Consider the following 21,557-nt stretch of genomic DNA (forward strand, 5'->3'; position numbering starts at 1 on the left):
CACATAGTCCTGACAGATAAAGTTCCCTGTGCTTCATAAACAGGACCTCATCGCCTTTTCCTAGACTATGATTTTGATCAAAGCTGAGCCTGAGCTCAAAAGAAATAAGAATGAATATTGTTGGACAATCATTTTCAAGCAGAACTTGCCAGCTGGAGGACCTTGAGCCTATTGCAACCTGCAGAAAGATTTTGTTTGTACAACCCAGAACTTTTTTTGTTAATTGGAATGTACTATATTATCAGGATATCAGAGTTAGACATTTCATATTGTAAAATCCCAGTGTATTCTGTCTATTGGAAGATTGAGATATTTGGACCCATGAGCTCCTTTTCCCACAAAGAACAATTTCCTAATTTAGGATAAGATATTTGCTCTCTAAGTCACTACAGTACCCACAGCCTCCATCAGGCATTTACTCACCTGTCTGGCCTGGTAGTCATTTGAGTTTGTGTCTCCTGTGATGGGCTGTGATAAGAGGGACAAATAAGTCTGTATAGTGTTAAGCCATTGAGATTTAGGGTTTATTTATTGCCGTTGCAAAGCCAGCCTATGTGACTAATACATGGGGCTTCTCTGTTGTCACTGGTATAATCTATGGGGAAATAACATACTCTTGAGACTCTCTGTATCAAGCAGTGTTATTAGCCTGGGGTTTCCAGAGAAACAGAACCAAAAGGAGATAGATATATAAACATATTTGTTTGGCCTTTGAGATCTTTAAGTTATATACACATGTCCAGAAATGTGTGTGTGTGTATTCTGTGTGTGTAAAAGAGAAAGTTAGAGATGTATTTTAAAATAACTGGCTCATATGATTGTGAACACCAGCAAATTTCAGAAATTTGAAGGGCAGGCTGGTAGACTGGAGATTCAGGTAAGAAGGTAAGAACTGATGTTGCAGTCTTGAGTCCAAAGCCTGGAAACTCAGATAAAATTTCTATGTTGCAATCTGGAGGCAGAATTCAATTTTCCTCAAGAAACCTCCATCTTTGTTCTTAAGGCCTTCAACTGATTGTATAAGGCCCATCTGCATTCTGTAGAGTAATATGTTTTACTTAAAGTCTATTGATTGTAAATATTAATCCTATCTAAAAAATAAAAATGTCTAGACTATTGTCTGACCAAACAGCTGGCACCATAGCCTACCCAAGTTGACACATAAAATTAACCACAACACAAGCTATTCACAAAGTCTCAGGGCTGTATTATCTTTCTGATCTATTGACTTTATTCTACGATAGTAAATCTGAAAAATTACATCTATATTAAGAGAAGTAGATATAACCAGCAAGATAATGGAAAATTCTCTTGAATTTTTAAAGACATAAAAAATTAAAGAAAGTTTCAAAACATCTCTCCACTACTTTGTCCATTGCCCTGTGCCAGTCCAAGTACTTATGTGCATATGTTTGCACTACATTCATCTGCATGACCCATGGACCTGGCTTCCAATACCAGCATTAGCTGCCATACCCTCCTGACTTCTAGAGAAACCCAAGGATCTCATTACTTTCCCTACCTTGATTCTTCCTCAAGCACAGAAGCATTTTGCTGGGAGTCAAAGAAGAAATGAATGTCAAGGATGCAATGAAGTGTAATAGTGGGAATGAGGAGAAAGAAAATGGGATTGAGCAGAGACTCACTGTAAGGAGTAAGGGTTCAAAGCAGAAATCAGACTGAGACAATTGTTTCCTTCTACTCAGAGAGGTTATCCTAGGAGTCTCCTCTCTCTGTGCTCGTCCTTCTCACTTAACAAGGTAGTATGAAGGGCCAGAATTTAAAGAAGGCTTGCAATCCATTTCCAGTCCTCCCAGCCCCCTTTCCAACTCCTGCCCTTAGAAGGTCAAGTAGGATTCAGGGGGATTGTGGGGGAAAGGTAAGCCAGGAGCAGGCTCCAGAAAACTGTCTTAACCTATCTACGCAGAGAAGAACCCTTGGAGGCTATGATACTATGGAGGGAATACAAGTGATACTGAAACTCTGGGGAGCAATAAAGAATGGACTTGGCTGCCCTGTCTTTCCCATGATATTTCAGGATGAGGACGCCATGGGAGTGGTCATAACTCAGGCAGATGGCAGGGGCAGGATTTTCCCTGACACGCATAGAATAGCACAAGGCAGGGGTTAACAGGGCTCTCCTGGTGGCACAGACAGTAAAGAATCCGCCTGCAATGTGGGAGACCTAGGTTCAGTCTCTGGGTTGGGAAGATCCCCTGGAGAAGGGCATGGCAGCCGACTCGAGTATTCTAGCCTGGAGAATCCCGATGATAGAGGAGCCTGGCGGGCTACAGTTCATGGGGTTGCAAAGAGGCAGACATGACTGAGCAATTAAGCAGAGTGGTTAAGAGCTCAGGCAAGCTTCAATTAGGATCCTAAACTCAGTCACTCACCACCTAATTGAAATTTAACATATTATTTAATCTCTCCAATTCTCATTTTATTTGTAAAACAAGGATTAAAAATAGTTTCCTTTTAAGGTTTGATAGGACAAAGAGGATAAAGGGGATAAGTCAGAAAATGCAGAAAAACTAGAATTGCTACCATTTATGAACTGTTCTTATGGGTTCTATGTGCTTTCTACACATCTATTCAATAAAACCACATAATGAACCTAAGAGTTAGGCACATGAGGTTGCTCTTTGCCTATGTATAAAGCAATAAAAGCCTCCTTTTCTTCAAGACATTTTACTTCCATCTGTTGGAAAACTGTCCTAATACACTATTTTTGTTAGAATGAAAAACCCTATTAGAATCTGCTGGGAACTGTGGGCAGTAAGCACACCGGTCTCTCACACTAGTGATGTGTATGGTGTTCCCCTAGATTTGGTACCTTTGTTCACTCTACAATTTGCACAACTGCATCTAGCACACCTGTAGCTATGATTGCTATCCGTTTTGCAGAAAAGAAAACTGAAGGTCTCAGAGGTTAAGTAATTTGGTTGAGATTATTCCAAGAGGCATCGCCGTGTTTTCAGCCAACCCAACCAGCCCTGTGCCAGGTACAAAGTAGGTTCTCATTAAGGATTAGGGGCATTTTTGTTATTGTTAGAACTGCCCCAAATGGGCAAAATGCAATTTATTACAGCTTATTGCATTCAAAAGGGGATTATACCAATGACAGTGTGATGGATAGATTTGAGAGGGAAGATTACTGCATTACATGAATGCATTGGTCCAGCAATATTTGTTGATTTGTGCAGCACAGTGTAGTTGGTGATGTTGTAATGCAGCCTTTTTATGTATTTTCAAAGCCTTGCTAATTATTAAAATACTTTGAATCTGTGACATACTTTATTCTCTATAAAGGGCTCCTAAATTTACTCCTGGATTGTAAGGAACACATGGTATCTTTCAAATTTCACAAATGTAAAAAGAAAGACTTGGGATCTAGCATAGCCCCTGTGTACGTGTTAAAGGACTGGATCAGTGAGCCTTAGATCCTCTGCTCAGGAACAGTGATGAACCCCTGAAGGAACTGATCACCAGCCCTGGTCACCTGCTGAGCTCTTCTCTCTTCAACCCATTGGGCAACCCCTCTCCCCAGGGATACAAAACCTAGAGGTAGCACCTAACTCAAAGAGCTCACATTTATCAGCTGGTCCTCAGACAATGTCACTTTGGACAGAGAAGTGGTGAAACAGAGATATACTCAAACAGGAAGCGGTGGGTGTCCGAGTCCGACTGCCTCTCATGAAATCTGTGGACATGAAAACACAGCAAAGGGTTGTTGTGAGGATTAAATGAGTTTATATAAGCAAGGGTTTAGAACGGTACTTGACACATAACCTGTACAATTCACACACACACACACACACACACACACACACACTCTTCCTTCCTAGAAACACACACATGCACACACACACACTATTCCCTCCTAAAGGCAGAAGTAGTCAGTTCTTCAGAGTCTGCTAGGAATTAGAGAAGGCTTCACAGAGGAGGCAACTGTCCTGTATATTATTCTCAAAAGGTTTAAAAATGCTTTGAAAGAAGAAACCAGAACACACAGCGTGATTTAATGCTTAGTCAGTGTTCTTTGAAGTCAGGGGCAGTCTCCACAAACGAATGAACATTTGTCAAGGTTTGGGAAATGCTAATTTTAAGGATATTTTTCAAAACCAAAAAAACACACTTCCCCTTTGATTTTAAACTGAGAAAACAAAACATAACATAATCTTTCCTTGATGACTCAGGATTTAGCCTTTTTATTGGTAATCTTTTCTCAGGCACCTTGGAGCTATTCTAATCAGCTGCCTAAATTTACAGACAACAGTCTAGAGAAGGGTCTGAGAGAGACAGCTCTTCGCTGACAAACGAAACGACCAGGCAGTGCTTTGCTCCTTGCAGGCCTGTCACGACTATTTCTGCTTCCACAACGATGCTCAGTGACCAGTGACTGCATGCTATTAACTGTTCTCTAAAAATACAATGGCAGTACAGCATCTGTGAAGCGTGAGGGATGGCTCTGAGTGGGAGAGATAAAGAAATGGAGGCAGTTGCAATGCAGAGGGAGGGACAGCAGAATAGAGATGTAAGTTTTGTGGGGCCTGAAGCTTACATGATTTAGTGGGTCCACTGGAAAACAAGAATATTAAGACCAATTCACAAAAGAAGGTTCAGAAGTAAATGAGTGAATATTTATTCAGGATGAGAATAATCAACACATTTCTAAAGCTTTTCACATGCAGGTCCCTCTCTTCTGAGCTCCCTTTGCACAATTTACAATAAATAAACATATATATAAGTTCTCCTTGACTGCTCACTGCCTTCTCTTCACCACGTAGAACATTCTATATCATAAATGATGCCTAGTACCCAGAGAGACCCACATGGGGAAGGGTCCCAAAACTTAGGCATCATTAACTTCAAAGTCAATCCACTTTTGAGAGTAAGTGGTATTTATAAGGACTTCCCAGATGGCTCAGTGGGTAAAGAATGCACCTGCAATGCAGAAGACGTAGGAAACCCAGGTTCGATCCCTGGGTCGGGAAGATCCCCTGGAGATGAGAATGGCAACCCACTCCACTATTCTTGCCTAGAGAATCCCATGGACAGAGGAGCCTGGCGGGCTACAGTCCATGCGATCGCAAAGAGTTGGACATGACTGAAGCAACTGAGCATGCATGCATGCATGGTATATATAATGATGTAAGTAAATGCAAAATGGGAGCCTGAGAACCAGGAAGCCTTCCTGGAGGAGGAGACTCATGAACTGAGCCTGAAGGAATGTGAGCAGTTAGCCAGGGAAATGGGGTCAGGAGTGGTCCAGAGAAGGGCAGAAGCCTATGCCAAGAGTGCAGGATGGGTTGAGGGGTATCAATTTGGGATACCTGTGCATTGGTTGCTATGATTAAAATTATGTTTTTAAGTGGAAAGAATATTTAGAGTAGCATTTCTCATTGACTTACAACATTTGAGCCCTGAATCATGGAAAAGCCAGCAATCAACATCAGAGGCAGAACTGCAACCTACCTCATTGACAGATTCCAGATCTTGAAGTTGAAGAGTTTCCTTATTTAGTACTCAGGGCCCTTCTTCTGGGGCTGTTAAGCCCGCTTCTTTCTTACCTATGGGAATTAATGCAAAGAAACCTTCCCATCAGGAGTATTTATCAGTCTGGCTTCTCCTCTGTCTTCTTCCTCTTTTCTGCCTTTGCTTAGATTTGACTTTTCTGAATAAACGATGTCACCTTTCCTCTCCCAGACCTGCTAGTTTAAAAGAGGATGCTTTAAAATATTTTGTGCTAAAACCAGCAAACCCCACAACAACTAATCCTGAAGACAGTAGATGCTCGCTAAGTGCATTAGATGCTCATAGTAGATACAAACTGAGTCAGTTTGCAGAGTCCCAGACCTCACATTCGATTGAATTACTGTGAGGTTTCAGGCAAGTTATTTAGCCTCTCTTAGCCTTAGCTTCTTCATATCAGGAGGCTAAATGAGATATGAGTGTATGCAAATTGTTTTGCAAAGTGAATGGCATGTAGTAAACTTTCAATTAACAGAAACCGGAAAAGTTGTTCACTCAGTCATCAGATTTGCTGAAACCTATGGGTGCAAAGATAAAGATGGCAGACACTGCTCTGGGGAGCCCCAGGCTCAGTGTGGGAGCTGAATATAGAAACAAGTGATTAAACTTTGGTGCAAAGAGCTTTGATGGAGGGGACCAGCATGGTCTGCTTGTAAGGAGGAGATGCTGGAGCTGAGGGTGAAAAGGAGAGTCTGCCAGGCAGACATGTGGAAAAAGACAAATCCAGGCAGAAGGCGAATCATGTGCAAATATGTGGAGGCTGAGCAAATAGTGTTCTGATTCTGGGATGCAAGGCAGGAGGGAGGAAATGGGATAAACAAGTGTGCAGGGAGCCTGATGCAAAGGTTTTAAATATGAGAATGAGGATTTGAATTTTACTCCATAGGAAAAGGGAGGCAATTAGTAAATTTCAGCAGAGAAATTATCCATATTTATGTCTTCATGTCTGCTGTAATGTATGGATGGGCTGCTCTGTATGTGTGTGTGTATCTGTTAGGGGATTTGTGGGGGAGATAAAGTAGAGAGGTAACTTCAATAGTGCTCCCCCAACTCCAACCCAATGGACATACTCCCTCATTTACAACTAATTCACTGTAATTGGTTTAGGAATTCTCACCTACTCCAGACATGTAGATTCAAGCAGAAAACTCTAGATTTAGAAAACTATATGTATTCTTCTCTATCACTGTTTTTAGTGTATGCTCCATCCTGATCCTTAAATCCTACTCTGTCATCGCCTGCACTAGCCTGGGGCTGGCACATAAAACCCAGAGACAGCAACCCCAGCTCTGAGCAGTTGTCCATCTGTCTACTCTCTCCCTCAATAACAACAGCCACTTCTTAGTCAACCACAAATATAAACAGAATGCCTACCGTGTATCCAGCCTTGAATTGTAAAGTGGTAATAAAAAGATGAATAATATAAGCAGAGTGCCTGCCTTTAAGGAATTTATAGACTGGTAGAGAAGGTTTTTTTCTGCCCTGAGTTGCTTGCCACAGGGCTGTAAGATGCAGGGGTCATTATCACCATTTTAGAGATTAAGAAACACAATTAGGAAGGTTAGGTGACTCCCTCAAAGCATATGAATGCAACTCTTTTCTGCTTTTAACTGCTTTTCTTTTATTTTTCACCATTATCTTGTTAGGAGGGGAGCCTCTTTCTCATCCCCGACAGCTCCTCCTGTCTGGCGGAAACTCCGCTAGCAAAGCATGTGGAGGGGAGGAAAGGTGACTTGAGAAGACCAGCCATATGGAAAGGGAAACTACATACCTGGTCCTTTTCTCTCATTTCCTCCTTAGACTTACCCAAGTGACCAAGCACATCTTCTGCTGTCTCCCTCCCTGCCCTCTCTCTGCCCTTCACATCACCACCGAAAAATGCTGGCACAACACAGTAAAGTAACCTGTCCACGGCTCTGCATAGACAGGCATCCAGGCGGGCTCACCCCAGAGTCTCTATCTTTGACCGCTGCATTTGTTTTCCAGAGCTGCTTAAAAAAAGTACCACAGATTGGGTGGCTTAAGCAATAGAGGTTTATTTCCTCTCAGTTCTGGAAGCTAGAAGTCCAAGATCAAGGTGTTGACAGAGTTGCCTTCTTCTAAGGCCTCTTTCCTAGTCTTGGAGATGATTATCCTTTCCCTATGTCCGCACGTGGTCTTGGTGTGTGCCTGTGCGTGTGTGTGTCTGTGTGTGTGTGTCTGTGTGTGTGTGTGTCTGTCCTAATTTCCTTTTCTTCTGAGAACATCAGACATACTGGATTAATGCCAACTTGAATGCCCTCATTTTATCTTAGTCACCTCTTTAAAGAGGTAGTGGGCATTAGGACTATGATATATGAATTGGGGGTAACGCAATCTACCCCATAACAACCGGTGAGCTGGATTGTCTATTTCATGGCTAGACAAGGGTAATACAAAAATATTGGGAATGTAAGGGAAGGAGCTATGTAAGCTCTCAGGAATGGATAAACTAATATGGAAGTTGAGGAAGGAACAGCTCTGAGAATGTGGCAGAGCTCTGAGAAAGTTAAAGGGATGTGCATCAGGGCTCTTGGCCACAGGCAACAGAAACTAACTGTGTCTTCTACAAGAAGACAGAATATGTATATCAGGGGAAAACAGGAGGAGTCTCAAGAATGCAAGGGAAAGAGGAAGAACCTGGCTTGTGAAAAAAATAAATGGAAGTTAGTCATTCTCAGGGGTCGGGTATCGGGAACCAGTGGAGAGCCTCTTCCTGATGCCTCTTCTGGAATGAATTCACCAGTCACTTCTGCCTTTATAGCATTTCCCAGGACAGGAAGTCCAACCAAGGCACGTGTCCACTCTTTGGTGCAGGGAATCTGGGACATTTGGAATAAGACTGCAGCCAACAGAGGTGGGGAGTGCCCTGAAAGGGGTTAAGGGACTCTTTAAATATGGGAGAGTAAACGCTGACTAGTTGATAGTGCTGCAGTGGGATGTGTCATTCTGACCTTAGAGCTGGGGAAACTGGCTCTTAGCCTTAGGTTCAGCTTGTAATATAAGAGACCTGGGACTTATAAAAAGTTCTGCTAATTCGAAGTGATGTACTCTTTCCAGCCACTCCATTGTGCGTCAGCCTGCCCACTCCCAGGATAAATAAATTAATACATGAGTAAATATATAAATAAGCAAGCAAAACAATTCAAGGCGAGGCTAGAATTCCAAAACTTTAATCCACTAATTTATATCTACTTTCCCTACTACTAAATTGAAGTGAAGGCTGAGGTATGTTTAATAAGAGAGATTTGTTTGGTTATCATTAATATTTAAGAGAGGATTTGAATCCACATAATCCACCTTTTCAAGAGAAGAGCAAGTTCTAATTTTCCCACTTGTCAATTCATCTGGGCCCTGAGAAGCTGAGGAATCTTTATACACAACTCAGCTCTTGCAGGTGACCTCCGCTTTCCTGCCATTTGCATTTTCAAGCCTCCCAGGAAGGGGTCATGTCGAACTCCATGTCTTCAGTGATCACTGATGTATTAGTGGAGCTCAAAAAAGGTAAATCAACATTAGCAATGTGCATAGGTTTGTCATGCATATGAGAGAGTGAAGGTAGCAGTTCCACATCTGGGGAAGGTGCTGGAGTTGGGGCTGCACGTGACAGCAGATCCTGCATCAATTCATCAGGAATTTCCTGGGCCTCCAGTTATATGTCCAAGGCAGTGCAAGGCCCCCAAAAGAAAGGGAAAAGAGTAAGCCAACAGTACAGCTGATTCTAAGAAATGTTTTGTCTTTTTTTGTTGTTGCTGACAGTCATATTAATTTTATTTATTAATTTTTAATTTATTTATTTTAATTGGAGGTTAATTTACAATATTGTAGTGGTTTTTGCCATACTTTGACATGAATCAGCCATGGGTATACAAGTGTTCCCCATCCCATCCCTCAGGGTCATCCCAGTGCACCAACCCCGAGCACCCTGTCTCATACATCGAACCTGGACTGGTGATCTATTTCACATATGATTATACATGTTGCAATGCTATTCTCTCAAATCATCCCACCCTCGCCTTCTCCCACAGAGTCCAAAAGACTGTTCTATACATCTGTGTCTCTTTTGCTGTCTCACATACAGGGTTATCGTTACCATCTTTCTAAATTCCATATATATGTGTTAGTATACTGTATTGGTGTTTTTCTTTCTGGCTTACTTCACTCTGTATAATAGGCTCCAGTTTCATCCACCTCATTAGAACTGGTTCAAACGTATTCTTTTTAATGGCTGAGTAATACTTCATTGTGTATATGTACCACAGCTTTCTTATCCATTCATCTGCCTATGGACATCTAGGTTGCTTCCATGTCCTGGCTATTATAAACAGTGCTGTGATGAACATTGGGGTACACATGGCTCTTTCAATTCTGGTTTCCTCAGTGTGTATGCCCGGCAGTGGGATTGCTGGGTCATATGGCAGTTCTGTTTCCAGTTTTTTAAGGAGTCTCCACACTGTTCTCCATAGTGGCTGTACTAGTTTGCATTCCCACCAACAGTGTAAGAGGATTCCCTTTTCTCCACACCCTCTCCAGCATTTATTGCTTGTAGACTTTTGGATAGCAACCATTCTGACTGGTGTGAAATGGTACCTCATTGTGGTTTTGATTTGCATTTATCTGATAATGCGTGATGTTGAGCATCTTTTCATGTGTTTGTTAGCCATCTGTATGTCTTCTTTGGAGAAATGTCTAATTATATGTTTTATAACTGAAACCTGAGCTCTGGATTTTAAAGGCCAATTCACAAGGGCATGTGACTTCCATAGTATTCTCTCCCAAAATTCTATAAGCCCACACTAATCATGAGAAAAAGCATCAGACAAACTCAGACAATCTAACTAGAGATCTCTGCAAGAAAATTGGAGATACAAAGGGAATATTTCATGCAAAGATGGGCACTATAAAGGACAGAAATAGTAGGAACCTAACAAAAGCAGAAGAGATTAAGAAGAGGTGACAAAATTACACAAAGAACTATACAGAAAAGATCTTAATGACCCAGATAATCATGATGGTGTGGTCACTCACATAGAGCTGGACATCCTGGAGTATGAATTCAAGAGAGCCTTGTGAAGCATTACTATGAAAAAAGCTAGTGAAGGTAACAGAATTTCAGTGGAGCTATTTAAAATCCTAAAAGATGATGCTGTTAAAGTGCTGCACTCAATATGTCAGCAAATTTGGAAAATTTGAAAATTTGGCCACATCACTGGAAAAGGTCAGTTTTCATTCCAGTGTTCAAACTACCACACAATTGCATTCATTTCACATGCTAGTAAGGTTATGCTTAATATCCTTCGAGCTAGGTAGGCATCAGTAGTACGTGAACTGAGAATTTCCAGATGTACAAGCTGGGTTTCAAAGAGGCAGAGGAACAGGAGATGAAATTGAAACATTCATTGCATCATGGAAAAAACAAGGGAATTCCAGAAAAACATCAACTTTTGTTTCACTGACTATGTTAAAGCCTTTGACTGGGTGGATCACAACAAATTAGAGATGGGAGTAGTAGACCATCTTACCTGTTTCCTAAGAAATGTGTATGTGGGTCACAAAACAATTAGAATCAGACATGGAACAAGTGACTGGCGCAAAATTAGGAAAAAAGTACAACAAGGCTGTATATTGTCATCCTGCTTATTTAACTTTTATGCAGAATACAGCATGTGAAATTCAAGGCTAGTTGAACCATAAGTTGGAATCAAGACTGCTGGGAGAAATATCAACAACCTCAGACAAGCAGAGGATAGCATTCTAATGGCAGAAAGTAAAGAGTAACTAAAGAGCCTATCATATATATTTATAATCTACTTGGCTGTACAAGGTCTTAGTTCCAGCACTCGGGATCTTAAGTTGCCACATGTGGCATCTAGTTGCCTGATCAGGGATTGAACCCAGGTCCTGGAGTCTTAGTCACTGGACCACCATGGATGTCCCACTACCTAAGACTTGTTTTTCTTTTTGGCCTCATCATGAGGTCTGTGGGGTCTTAGTTCCCCAACTAGGGATCGAACCAGTGCCTTGGGCAATGGAAGCATGGATTATTAACCACTAGTCCCATTAAGAGCCTCTTGATGAGGGTGAAAGAGAAGAGTGAAAAAACTGACTTGAAACCCAACATTAAAAAAACTAACATTGTGGCATCAAGTCCCATCACTTCATGGAAAATAGAAGGGGGAAAAGTGGAAGCAGTGACAGATCTTCTTTTCTTAGGCTCCAAAATCACTGCAGGTGGTGACACAGCCATGAAATTAAAAAGACGCTTTCGCCATAGAGAGCATATTAAAAAACAGAGACATCACTTTGCTAACAAAGGTCTATCTGGTCAAAGCTATGGTTTTTCCAGGAGTCATGTATGGATGTAAGACTTGGACCATAAAGAAGTTTGAGTGCTGGAGAACTGATGCTTTCAAATTGTGGTGCTGGAGAAGATTCGAGAGTCCCTTGAACTGCAAGGAGATCAAACCAATCAACTCTAAGGGAAATCACCCTGAATATTCATTAGAAGGACTGTTGCTGAAGCTCCAATACTTTGGTTGTTTGATGCGAAGAGCCAGCTTATTGGGAAAAAAACCCTGATGCTGGGAAAGACTGAAGGCAATAGAAGAAGAGGGTAGCAGAACTTGAGATGGCTAGATGGAATCACTGACTTGATGGACATGAATTTGAGCAAACTCCAGGAAATAGTGGCAGACAGAGGAGCTGGTGTGCTGCAGTCCATGGTGTTGCAAAGAGTCAGATAAGACTTAGCAACTAAACAACAAGGAGATATAATCAAGATAAGTTGAGATCATACTTGATTTGATTGAGCCATAAAACTTGTATGCCTGGTGTCCTTATAAAAAGAGGGAAATTTGTATACAGAAACACAGACACAAGGAGAGGAGCCCATGTGAAGTTGAAGGTGGAGATTGGAATGATGCAACTACAAGCCAAGTGTCTTAGCCTATTCAGGTGGTTTTTAAACAACAGGAATTTATTTCTCACACTTCAGGAGGCTGGAAATTCAAGACCAAAGTGTCAGGATGGTCAGGTAAGGGCACTTTTCTGTTTCTTAGAATTCTTGTTACATCCTCACATGGCAGAAAGAGTGAGAGAGCTCTCTTGGACCTCTCTTATAAGGTCATCAATTTCATTCATTGATGAAGGCAGAGTCCCCATGACCTAATCACCTCCAAAAGACCCCATCTCCACTGGGCATTAGGATCTCAACTTATGAATTTATAGGAGACACAAACATCACACTGTAGCACAGAAGAACTCCACAGATTACCAGAAACTGCCAGAAGAGGCAAAGAAAGATTCTTCCCTAGATGCTCTGGAGAGAGCATGGTCCTCTGACCACCTTGATTTTGGACTTCTAGGCTCCAGAACTGTGAGAGAATAAATTTCTGTTGTTTTAAGTTACCCAGTTTGTGGTACTTTGTTGTAGCAGCCCTAGACATTAATGGACATTAATGTGAAAAAAATAGTAAAATCAAGATAAAGACTAGAGTTTAATTAATAATAGTGTATTGATGCCAGTTTCTTAGTTTGGTAAGTATATCACCATAATTTAAGATGTTGACAATAGGATAAATGAGGTAAGTATGACAAGAAGGCTGTGTGGCAGTTTTGCAAGGTTTGGGTTTTTGTAGTTTTCGTGGGGGTTTTTGACTATAAAATTTATTTTTGGAAAAAAAGGTCAGTTCACAGGCTGTGTCATCTTTTGATGGTCTCTACACTAAGCTTGGGTTGCCTTGTGCATAAAATGGAGATAATAATAGTCCTACTGAGAATTGAGTTTAAAATGTAATAATGTATATTAAGTTCTTAGCAGGTCATATCTTTTCTCATTTTTAGTCTGTCATTTGATAGATCTGCCAACCCTTCCAAATTCATGTCACAGAGAATTTTTCCAGTTCACACCTTCATTCATGCCAATTGCTTAAAATCCTAACAAAGAAAAGGGCAGAACGCTTCAGGATGCTGCTGGATTCAGAGGTAGAATGCTCAATGAACAGGAATAGTCTTGCAATTTGCCATGAATCCAGCTAACTCTTGTATTACATTTCAGGTTAAAATCTAGGCACCCAATGAGTCAAAATTCCCTAAATGTCCACTAGTTGAATAACCAGAATACAAAAAAAGTGAGGTTAGTCTAGGGAAGATAGGATACTTCCTTTATCTTTGATAGGTGACTATGTAACCTCATGGTCGGGTGAAGTCAGATTCGTTAGGTTCAATCCCTAAGGTTGCCATTTGGGCAAGTTAGTTACTCTGTCTTAGACTCAGTTGCCTCACCTGTAAAATAAGAAATGTCATTCTCATAAACTTGTTATAAAGGTTACACTGAATAATGTACGCAAAGAACTATGACTTAATTCTTTGTATACAATAGGCATCAGCGCGCATTAATGTATGTATGTTATTGTTTAGTCACTAAGTCGTGTCTGACTCTTTTGCAACCCCATTGACTGTAGCCTGCCAGGCTCCTCTGACCATGGGATTTACCAGGCAAAAATACTGGAGCAGTTTTCCATTTCCTTCTCCAGGGGATCGTCCCAGCCCAGGGATTGAACATGCATCTCCTGCATTGGCAGTCAGGTTCTTTACCATTGAGCCGCCAGGGAAGCCCAATGTGTGTACACCTGTTTTTGTACATATGCACATTTTCATTGCCTGATACAGTGACTGACATCCAGCAGCAAAAGGATTGTCTGTTTCAGGAAAGAGTCCTGTGCAACTGAGGACACTATAGATGGAAGAGAGACTGTGACTTGCCCAAGGTCACAGGGCAGGAGAAAGACAAAGCACAGGACTTGTGATTCCAAGGACATTTACTCTGCAGGAATCGCAGAAATAATCTGATGGCTTTTCATTTGTAGATATGAAAACTGTATCCCAAATAACCAACGGGGCTTGTCTGGGACACCATGATTTTTAAGTGATAAATATTACACCTTCATCTCATGTGTTCTGATTCCTAGTTTAGGCCCTTTTCTACCTCTTCTGGATACTCAATAGTACGAACTACAATTTATCCATACAGCATCCAGTCTTCACTTAAAGAGTTGACTGTTGATATCGAGCATCTCAGAAACCAAGGCAGAGTTGTCAGACCTTTGTGCAAGGACAGTGAAGATGAGCACAGTAAAGCCAGGGTAGCTTTGATGAAAACATAATGCTTTGCTGAAAGACCTGTGGCTGTATCTTAATGTAAATACTGAAAAAGGCTCAGTAATCCCAGAGGCTTTGGCTATGTGCACCACAGCTAAGCAGTACACTCTGGGAACAGAAGGAAGTTCCAAGAATATTCCAGCTCTGTCTGCATCACTCACACTGCAGAATTTTGTGAAAATCATTTCTTCTCTCTGTGCTGCAGTTCATATTATAAATAATGGTACCAGAGAGTTTCAAAATATAATATTTGAAAAGACATTTTGACTATTAGCTGTTGTCTCATTTGATCCTCACAACAGCTCTTCGGGGTGTTACTGTTATTACTGTATCATAGCCCCCAGATCATAGATAAGAAAACAGGTTCACTGAGATGGAGTGTTGTTTTCACTGACAAATACATATTACCAACAATGATAATAATAGGCAAAAGGAAACATAACCATTACTTTAAAACTTTAAATGGAGTATAATCTATTGAATTATATTGAAAATATTGAATATATTTTCAAATTCAATACTGATTCAAATATTGAAAAATACTGAATCACTATATTGTACACCTGAAACTAACATAATATCATAAATCAACTATACTTCAGCTTAAAAAAAAAAAGATACAATGGTAATAAGGAAAGTGGTAGTTAAAATTTGCTGAGTGTATATTCCAGTTCCAAACACTTTAAATGTATTTGTCACTTAATTCTATCACAATTTTGTGAAGTTGGTGATACCGTCATCCTTATTCTAAGCCACAGAGAAGTTAAGCAATTTGCCTGAGGTCACACAGTTAGGAAATGAAGGAGCCAAGATGTAAAACCAAGAGAGCTCGCCCCAGAGCCCATGTTCTCATTAATAAGGTATAACAAACAAGCTTTTTGCTAAACAATGAGCTCCTGAGCTAAATAAGATACAGACACATCCTTCTCCTTATGGAGTGCATAAATTAGTTTGGGAAACTAATTTCGTTTCCCTTTCCAACTAGTTTGGGAAATTGATAGGGTTATCACAATTCAGGAAGATAAAAAAAAGTATTAGATTCACAAGTGTAGCAATGACACAGAAGTGATTAAAAATGGTGGGCTCTGGATTAAAACCCAGGCCTTCTGAGTGCATATAAATAGTTTTCTTTCTTTGAATAAATATTACTACTTACTGGTAGAGAGTGAAAAGAAGAAAAATACATTATTTTTCTCCTGAAGAATCAATAATTGCAGTCCAGAGAAAACATTTTCCAAACCACTTTGAGCCCATCACTTTAACTCCAAATTGAGCATGGAGAATCCATCAATCAAACACTGAAGGGAGGACTGTTCACTCTCATGCCCTATCCACCCCCCACCCTCCTCCACTCACTGCCATGAAGAGGCGCCAAGAAGCATTCCATTCCATCGGTGTCAGCAATGCTGGTCTGATTTAAGATAACCTCAAGCTCAATCACTTTCACTAACACAAACTTAGCTGGGATCCCTTTAATCTCCATAGAGATTCGTCTTAATAAACTGGATATTGTCTGCCTTGAGAACTATGTTTGCTCTCTGATGGCCTGCTGCGTAAGTCTCCTAGAATTGAAGGAATGCAGCAAGAGTAGGTCAGTACATTCTTCAGATGACTACTGGTGTTTTGAACCAATCCTCACAAAAAAATGTCTTTGAAGGATGTCTTTGGTCAGACATTCCACACCTTCTCCCTTTGCTGTCAGAAATATCTCAGAATACACATTCCCCATGTGTTAAGGATAAGACAGATGAGATTACAATTACAAAAAGCTAAAGATGGAGTTTTAGTCCTAAAATAACTCTTAAAATTCAGCTATAAATTTTACAATCAAGCTGAGAGTATATGAGGTGAAATTATAAAATATTCCTCCTTCAAAAATGTGACTTCCAAATATGGCTATAGTTCTTTCATTTTTTAAAAAAAGTAATCACCAGAATACCCACCTAACTTACTAACAAGAAAGGGTAAGACTTGAAACCTTCCCAACAATTGCTATAGAAATACGTCATCATGTTCATTCCACCTAGAAAAGAGGAGCTAGTTGATTCTGCTTCTAAATAGCAAGAGGAGAGAGAAATCAAGTCTAATCTGTCAATTATCATTTCTTCTTGCTGCTACATCATGCCATTATCAGACTGATCTCACATAACGTGTCATGATGCACGTCATGGTTACTAAGAAGACCTTCTTGATATAAGTCACTGACAAGAGAATCCTCGTGTTGGATGATAAGCTTGGCCACTAGATCCCAAAGCTCATCCAGTGTGCCTGGTCCACAATTTGCCAAAATCATCTCACCTCTACCCCGATCCACTTATGCGCCTCAGCCACCTACCTGGGCTACTTCTTTTGAGGAATTGTATTTTAAGACCACTTCTTTCCTCATGAGGCCACGATAGTTCTGTCTCTCCTTTTATTTGTTTATTTATTTTTTTTTGCTGTGCTGGGTCTTCATTGCTGCGAGGGCTTTTCTCTCGCTACAGAGCGTGGCGGCTACTCTCTAGTCGCAGTGGGCGGGCTTCTAACTGCAACAGCTTGTCTCGTCGAGGAGCACAGGCTCTGGGGCACACGGGTTGCAGCAGCTTGGCACATGGGCTCAGTAGTCGCGGTTCCCAGGCTGTAGAGCACGTGTTCAACTGTGGTGGCACGTGGCCTTAGTTGCTCTGAGGCACGTGGGGTCTTCCCAGATCAGATCATCCATGTGAGATTTATAGCTGAATTTTAAGAGTTATTTTAGGACTGAAACTCCATCTTTAGCTTTTTGTAATTGCAATCTCATCTGTCTTATCCTTAACACATGGGGAATGTGTATTCTGAGATATTTCTGACAGCAAAAGGAGAAGGTGTGGAATGTCTGAAATCTTTCAAAGACCTTTTTGTGAGGACTGGTTCAAAACACCAGTGGTCAACAGAAGAATGTACTGACCTACTCTTGCTGCATTCCTTCAATTCTAGGAGACTTACGCAGCAGGCCATCAGAGAGCAAGCATAGTTCTCAAGGTCGAGACAATACCCAGTTTATTGAGATGGATCTCTATGGGTTTTTAAAGGGATCCCGACTAAGAACCTATGTCTCCTGCACTGGCAGGTGGATTCTTTACCACTGAGCCACCAGGGAAGCCCTGAGGATCTTTATTTTCTCCATCACCATCACTGGGCTTTCTGCTAGACCACCACCTGGCCCACCTTCTTAGCATCAAATTTTCTTGTCCTTTTTGTCCTTGGACTATTAATGCAAACTAGTCCTCTTTTCCTGAGGGATCAGTATTCCCCGCCAGGGATCTCAGCATTGAAAAGGGCATAACCTTGGTCAAAGTGTCCAATCATCACTTCTCCTCATGAATGCCTATTCATTCTAAATCGATGCAACTGAAGGAGTGATTTTATGACTCTCCTTTGAACAGACATTCCTCTGGGACTTTTGTCACTACCTCTAGTTTGAGAAGAGGCTGGCATTATTTTTCAGGATTTCCCTCAGCAGTGTGAGAGCGCTTGTTGCACAGAAAGCAACGAGTGCTGAAGGGTATGAGTGGGATGGCAGCCGTTTCCTTTTCATCAGAACATAATGTGTTCCATCCTCAGAGGGGCATGGAGTCGACACTGGGCAACCTGGTCAGATCAGGAAGGGAATGCAGCAAGAGGAGAGTCATAACAGACGGCTTTCTCTGCCTTTTCCTCTTCTGGCCTGGAAGCCAAGAAATCAGGAGCCAGTCTACCTGTGTTTATCAGCGGACCAGCAGAGGGGATCCCAGAAAGGAGATAAGGAAGAACAGAAGGGAGGCTCCAGGGAGGCTCTAGAAGGGAGACATGTCTACCTTGTGACCAGATTTAAATAGCATCCCTTAAATGTGAACCCTTGACACTGCAGGCCTAGCAAGACTGCTGCTGTGAACTCAGAGGACAAATTCAAGCAGGAAAACTGCCATGCTAATGGCCATGGGGATCTTCTTACCTGTGTGCCAATACAGCTGCCTTTATCTGCTTATTTTTCCAGGGTTCTCATCAGCAAATAAATCAATTAAAAATATCAATTGCTGGGAAAACCCAAACACAGGGATCAGGAAAGGTCCTGAAGGGTCAAGATCTGTTTTCAGTTACTCTGGGTTTTCAAGCACATTCCAAAAATACAACTCTCACTGCCATGGCAAGCCTGCCTGTGATGAAACACAATGTACCATTTCTAATGCTGACACAGACCAGATGGGACTTTGAGTTGCTTTGTTTTTTTTTTAATCTGTTCTTAATAGAAGAGAAGTAGACATAATGGATTTTTTAAGGGGAAAGGAGAACTTTGGCTTTTTATTTTTTTCCCCTCTTATCACACGCACAGCTAACACTGAGAGTTCTTGGGTTCCTGCTCCTTGTTTGTTCAACAATCCCTCCAGTAACTGGGAGTCTGCTGGACAGGGCCTTTTCTTACTGATCACCCAGACACGATATGGGTTACTGCCCCCAGGTCCCTTCCATCTGACCCAAAGGAGCAGCTGCGAGAGAGGCACATAGGAATAGTCTCCTCAGACTCACAAGCAATAAGATAGGTGATGGTTGAGCCTGAGACCAGGGGGACAATTACCCTCACCTGCCCCAGACATTACTGTAACCTAAGTGAAGCCTTCCTCAGTGATCGGCACAAACAAATAGAGGAAAATAATAGAATGGGAAAGACTAGAGATCTCTTTAAGAAGATTAGATACACTAAGGGAATTTTCATGCAAATATGGGCACAACAAAAGACAGAAATGGTATGGACCTAAGAGAAGCAGAAGATATTAAGAAGAGGTGGCAAGAATACACAGAAGAATTGTACAAAAAAGATCTTCATGACCTGGATAACCACAATGGTGTGATCACCCAACTAGAGCCAGACATCCTGGAATGCAAAGTCAAGTGGGCCTTAGGAAGCATCACTGTGAACAAACTAGTGCAGGTGATGGAATTCCAGTTGAGCCATTTCAAATCCTGAAAGATGATGTTGTGAAAGTGCTGCACTCGCTATGTCAGCAATTTGGAGAACTCAGCAGTGGCCACAGGACTGGAAAAGTTCAGTTTTCATTCCAATCCCAAAGAAAGGCAATGCCAAAGAATGCTCAAACTACTGCACGATTGCACTCATCTTACATGCTAGCAAAGTAATGGTCAAAATCCTCCAAGCCAGGCTTCAAAAGTACATGAACTGTGAACTTCCAGATGTCCAAGCTGGATTTAAAAAAGGCAGAGAAACCAGAGATAGAATTGCCAAAATCCACTGTATCATCAAAAAAGCAAGATAGTTCCAGAAAAACATCATCTACTTCTGCTTTATTGACTACACTAAAACCTTTGACCACAACCTTTCCACAACAAACTGTGGAAAATTTTTCAAGAGATGGGAATACCAGACCACCTGACCTGCCTCCTGAGAAATCTGTATGCAGGTCAAGAAGTAACATTTAGAACTGGACATGGAACAACAGACAGGTTCCAAATCAGGAAAGGAGTATGTCAAGGCTGTATATTGTCACCCTGCTTATTTAACTTATATTCAGAGTACATCATGAGAAACACTGGGCTGGATGAAGCACAAGCTGGAATCAAGATTGCCAGGAGAAATATCAATAACTGCAGATATGCAGATGACACCACCCTTATGGCAGAAAGTGAAGAAGAACTAAAGGGCCTCTTGATGAAAGTAAAAGAGGAGAGTGAAAAAGTTGGCTTAAAATTCAACATTCAGAAAATTAAAATCATGGCATCTGGTCCCATCACTTTATGGCAAATAGATGGGGAAACAGTGACAGACCTTATTTTCTTGGGTTCCAAATCACTGCAGGTGGTGACTGCAGCCATGAAATTAAAAGACACTTGCTCCTTGGAAGAAAAGCTATAACCAACCTAGACAGCTTATTAAAAAGCAGACATTACTTTCTCAACAAAGGTCCGTATAGTCAAAGCTATGGTTTTTCCAGTGGTCATGTATGGATTGAGAGTTGGACTACAAAGAAAGCTGAGCACTGAAGAATTGATGCTTTTGAACTGTGGTGATGGAGAAGACTCTTGAGAGTCCCTTGGACTTCAAGGAGATCCAACCAGTCCATCCTAAAGGAAATCAGTCCTGAATGTTCTTTGGAAGGAGTGAAGATGAAGCTGAAACTCCAATACTTTGGCCTCCTGATATGAAGAACTGACTCATTGGAAAAGACCCTGATGCTGGGAAAGATAGAAGGCTGGAGGAGAAGGGGACACAGAGGATGAGTTTGTTGGATGGCATCACCTACTCAATGGACATGAGTTTGAATAAACTGTTGGTGATGAACAGGGAGGCCTGGTGTGCTCCAGTCCATGGGTCGCAGAGTCGGACACGACTGAGTGACTGAACTGAACTGAACTGAACTGAAGACTTTAGAATTGTGATGCTGCAAAGACTCTTGAGAGTCTCTTGGGCTGCAAGAGATCAAACCAGTTGATCCTGAAGGAAATCTACATTGAATATTCATTTAAAGGCCTGATGCTGAAGCTGAAACTCCAATACTTTGGCCACCTGATGCAAAGAGCCAGCTCATTGGAAAAGACCCTGATACCAGGAAATACTGAAGGCAAAGAAGAGGGTGGCAGAGGATGAGATGATTATATTGCATCACCAACTCAATGTACATGAATTAGAGTAAACCCTGGGAGATGGTGGAGGGCAGAGGAGCCTGGCATGCTACAGTCCATGGGGTTGCAAAAAGTCAGACACAACTTAGGGACTGAACAACAGCAAAGTGAAGGCAGTGGGTAGGCCACACAGAACTGACTTCAGGATGAGTCCCAACAGATTGCAGCCCATAAGCCCCTCCTAAAGAGGCCTTCCAGAGCTAACCCTGGTCACA

The 21,557-nt window shown here is 41.5% G+C and overlaps 1 long non-coding RNA gene across 2 annotated transcripts; it reads right to left on the minus strand.

The window, feature by feature from the left end:
* Positions 1–1,328: 1,328 nt before the first annotated feature.
* LOC112579212 lies at positions 1,329–17,442 on the minus strand. Of its 2 annotated transcripts, none has more exons than XR_006545042.2 (3): positions 17,045–17,442; positions 5,476–5,570; positions 1,329–3,700 (listed from the first exon to the last, which is right to left on the minus strand). It is a non-coding gene; the product is annotated as an uncharacterized LOC112579212 (long non-coding RNA). The 2 variants fall into 2 exon arrangements; XR_003103699.3 differs by lacking the exon at positions 17,045–17,442 and adding an exon at positions 16,066–16,299.
* Between the last annotated feature and the right edge of the window lie 4,115 nt (positions 17,443–21,557).

This window comes from Bubalus bubalis, chromosome 15, assembly GCF_019923935.1.
Source record: "Bubalus bubalis isolate 160015118507 breed Murrah chromosome 15, NDDB_SH_1, whole genome shotgun sequence".
NCBI classification, from domain to species: domain Eukaryota; kingdom Metazoa; phylum Chordata; class Mammalia; order Artiodactyla; family Bovidae; genus Bubalus; species Bubalus bubalis.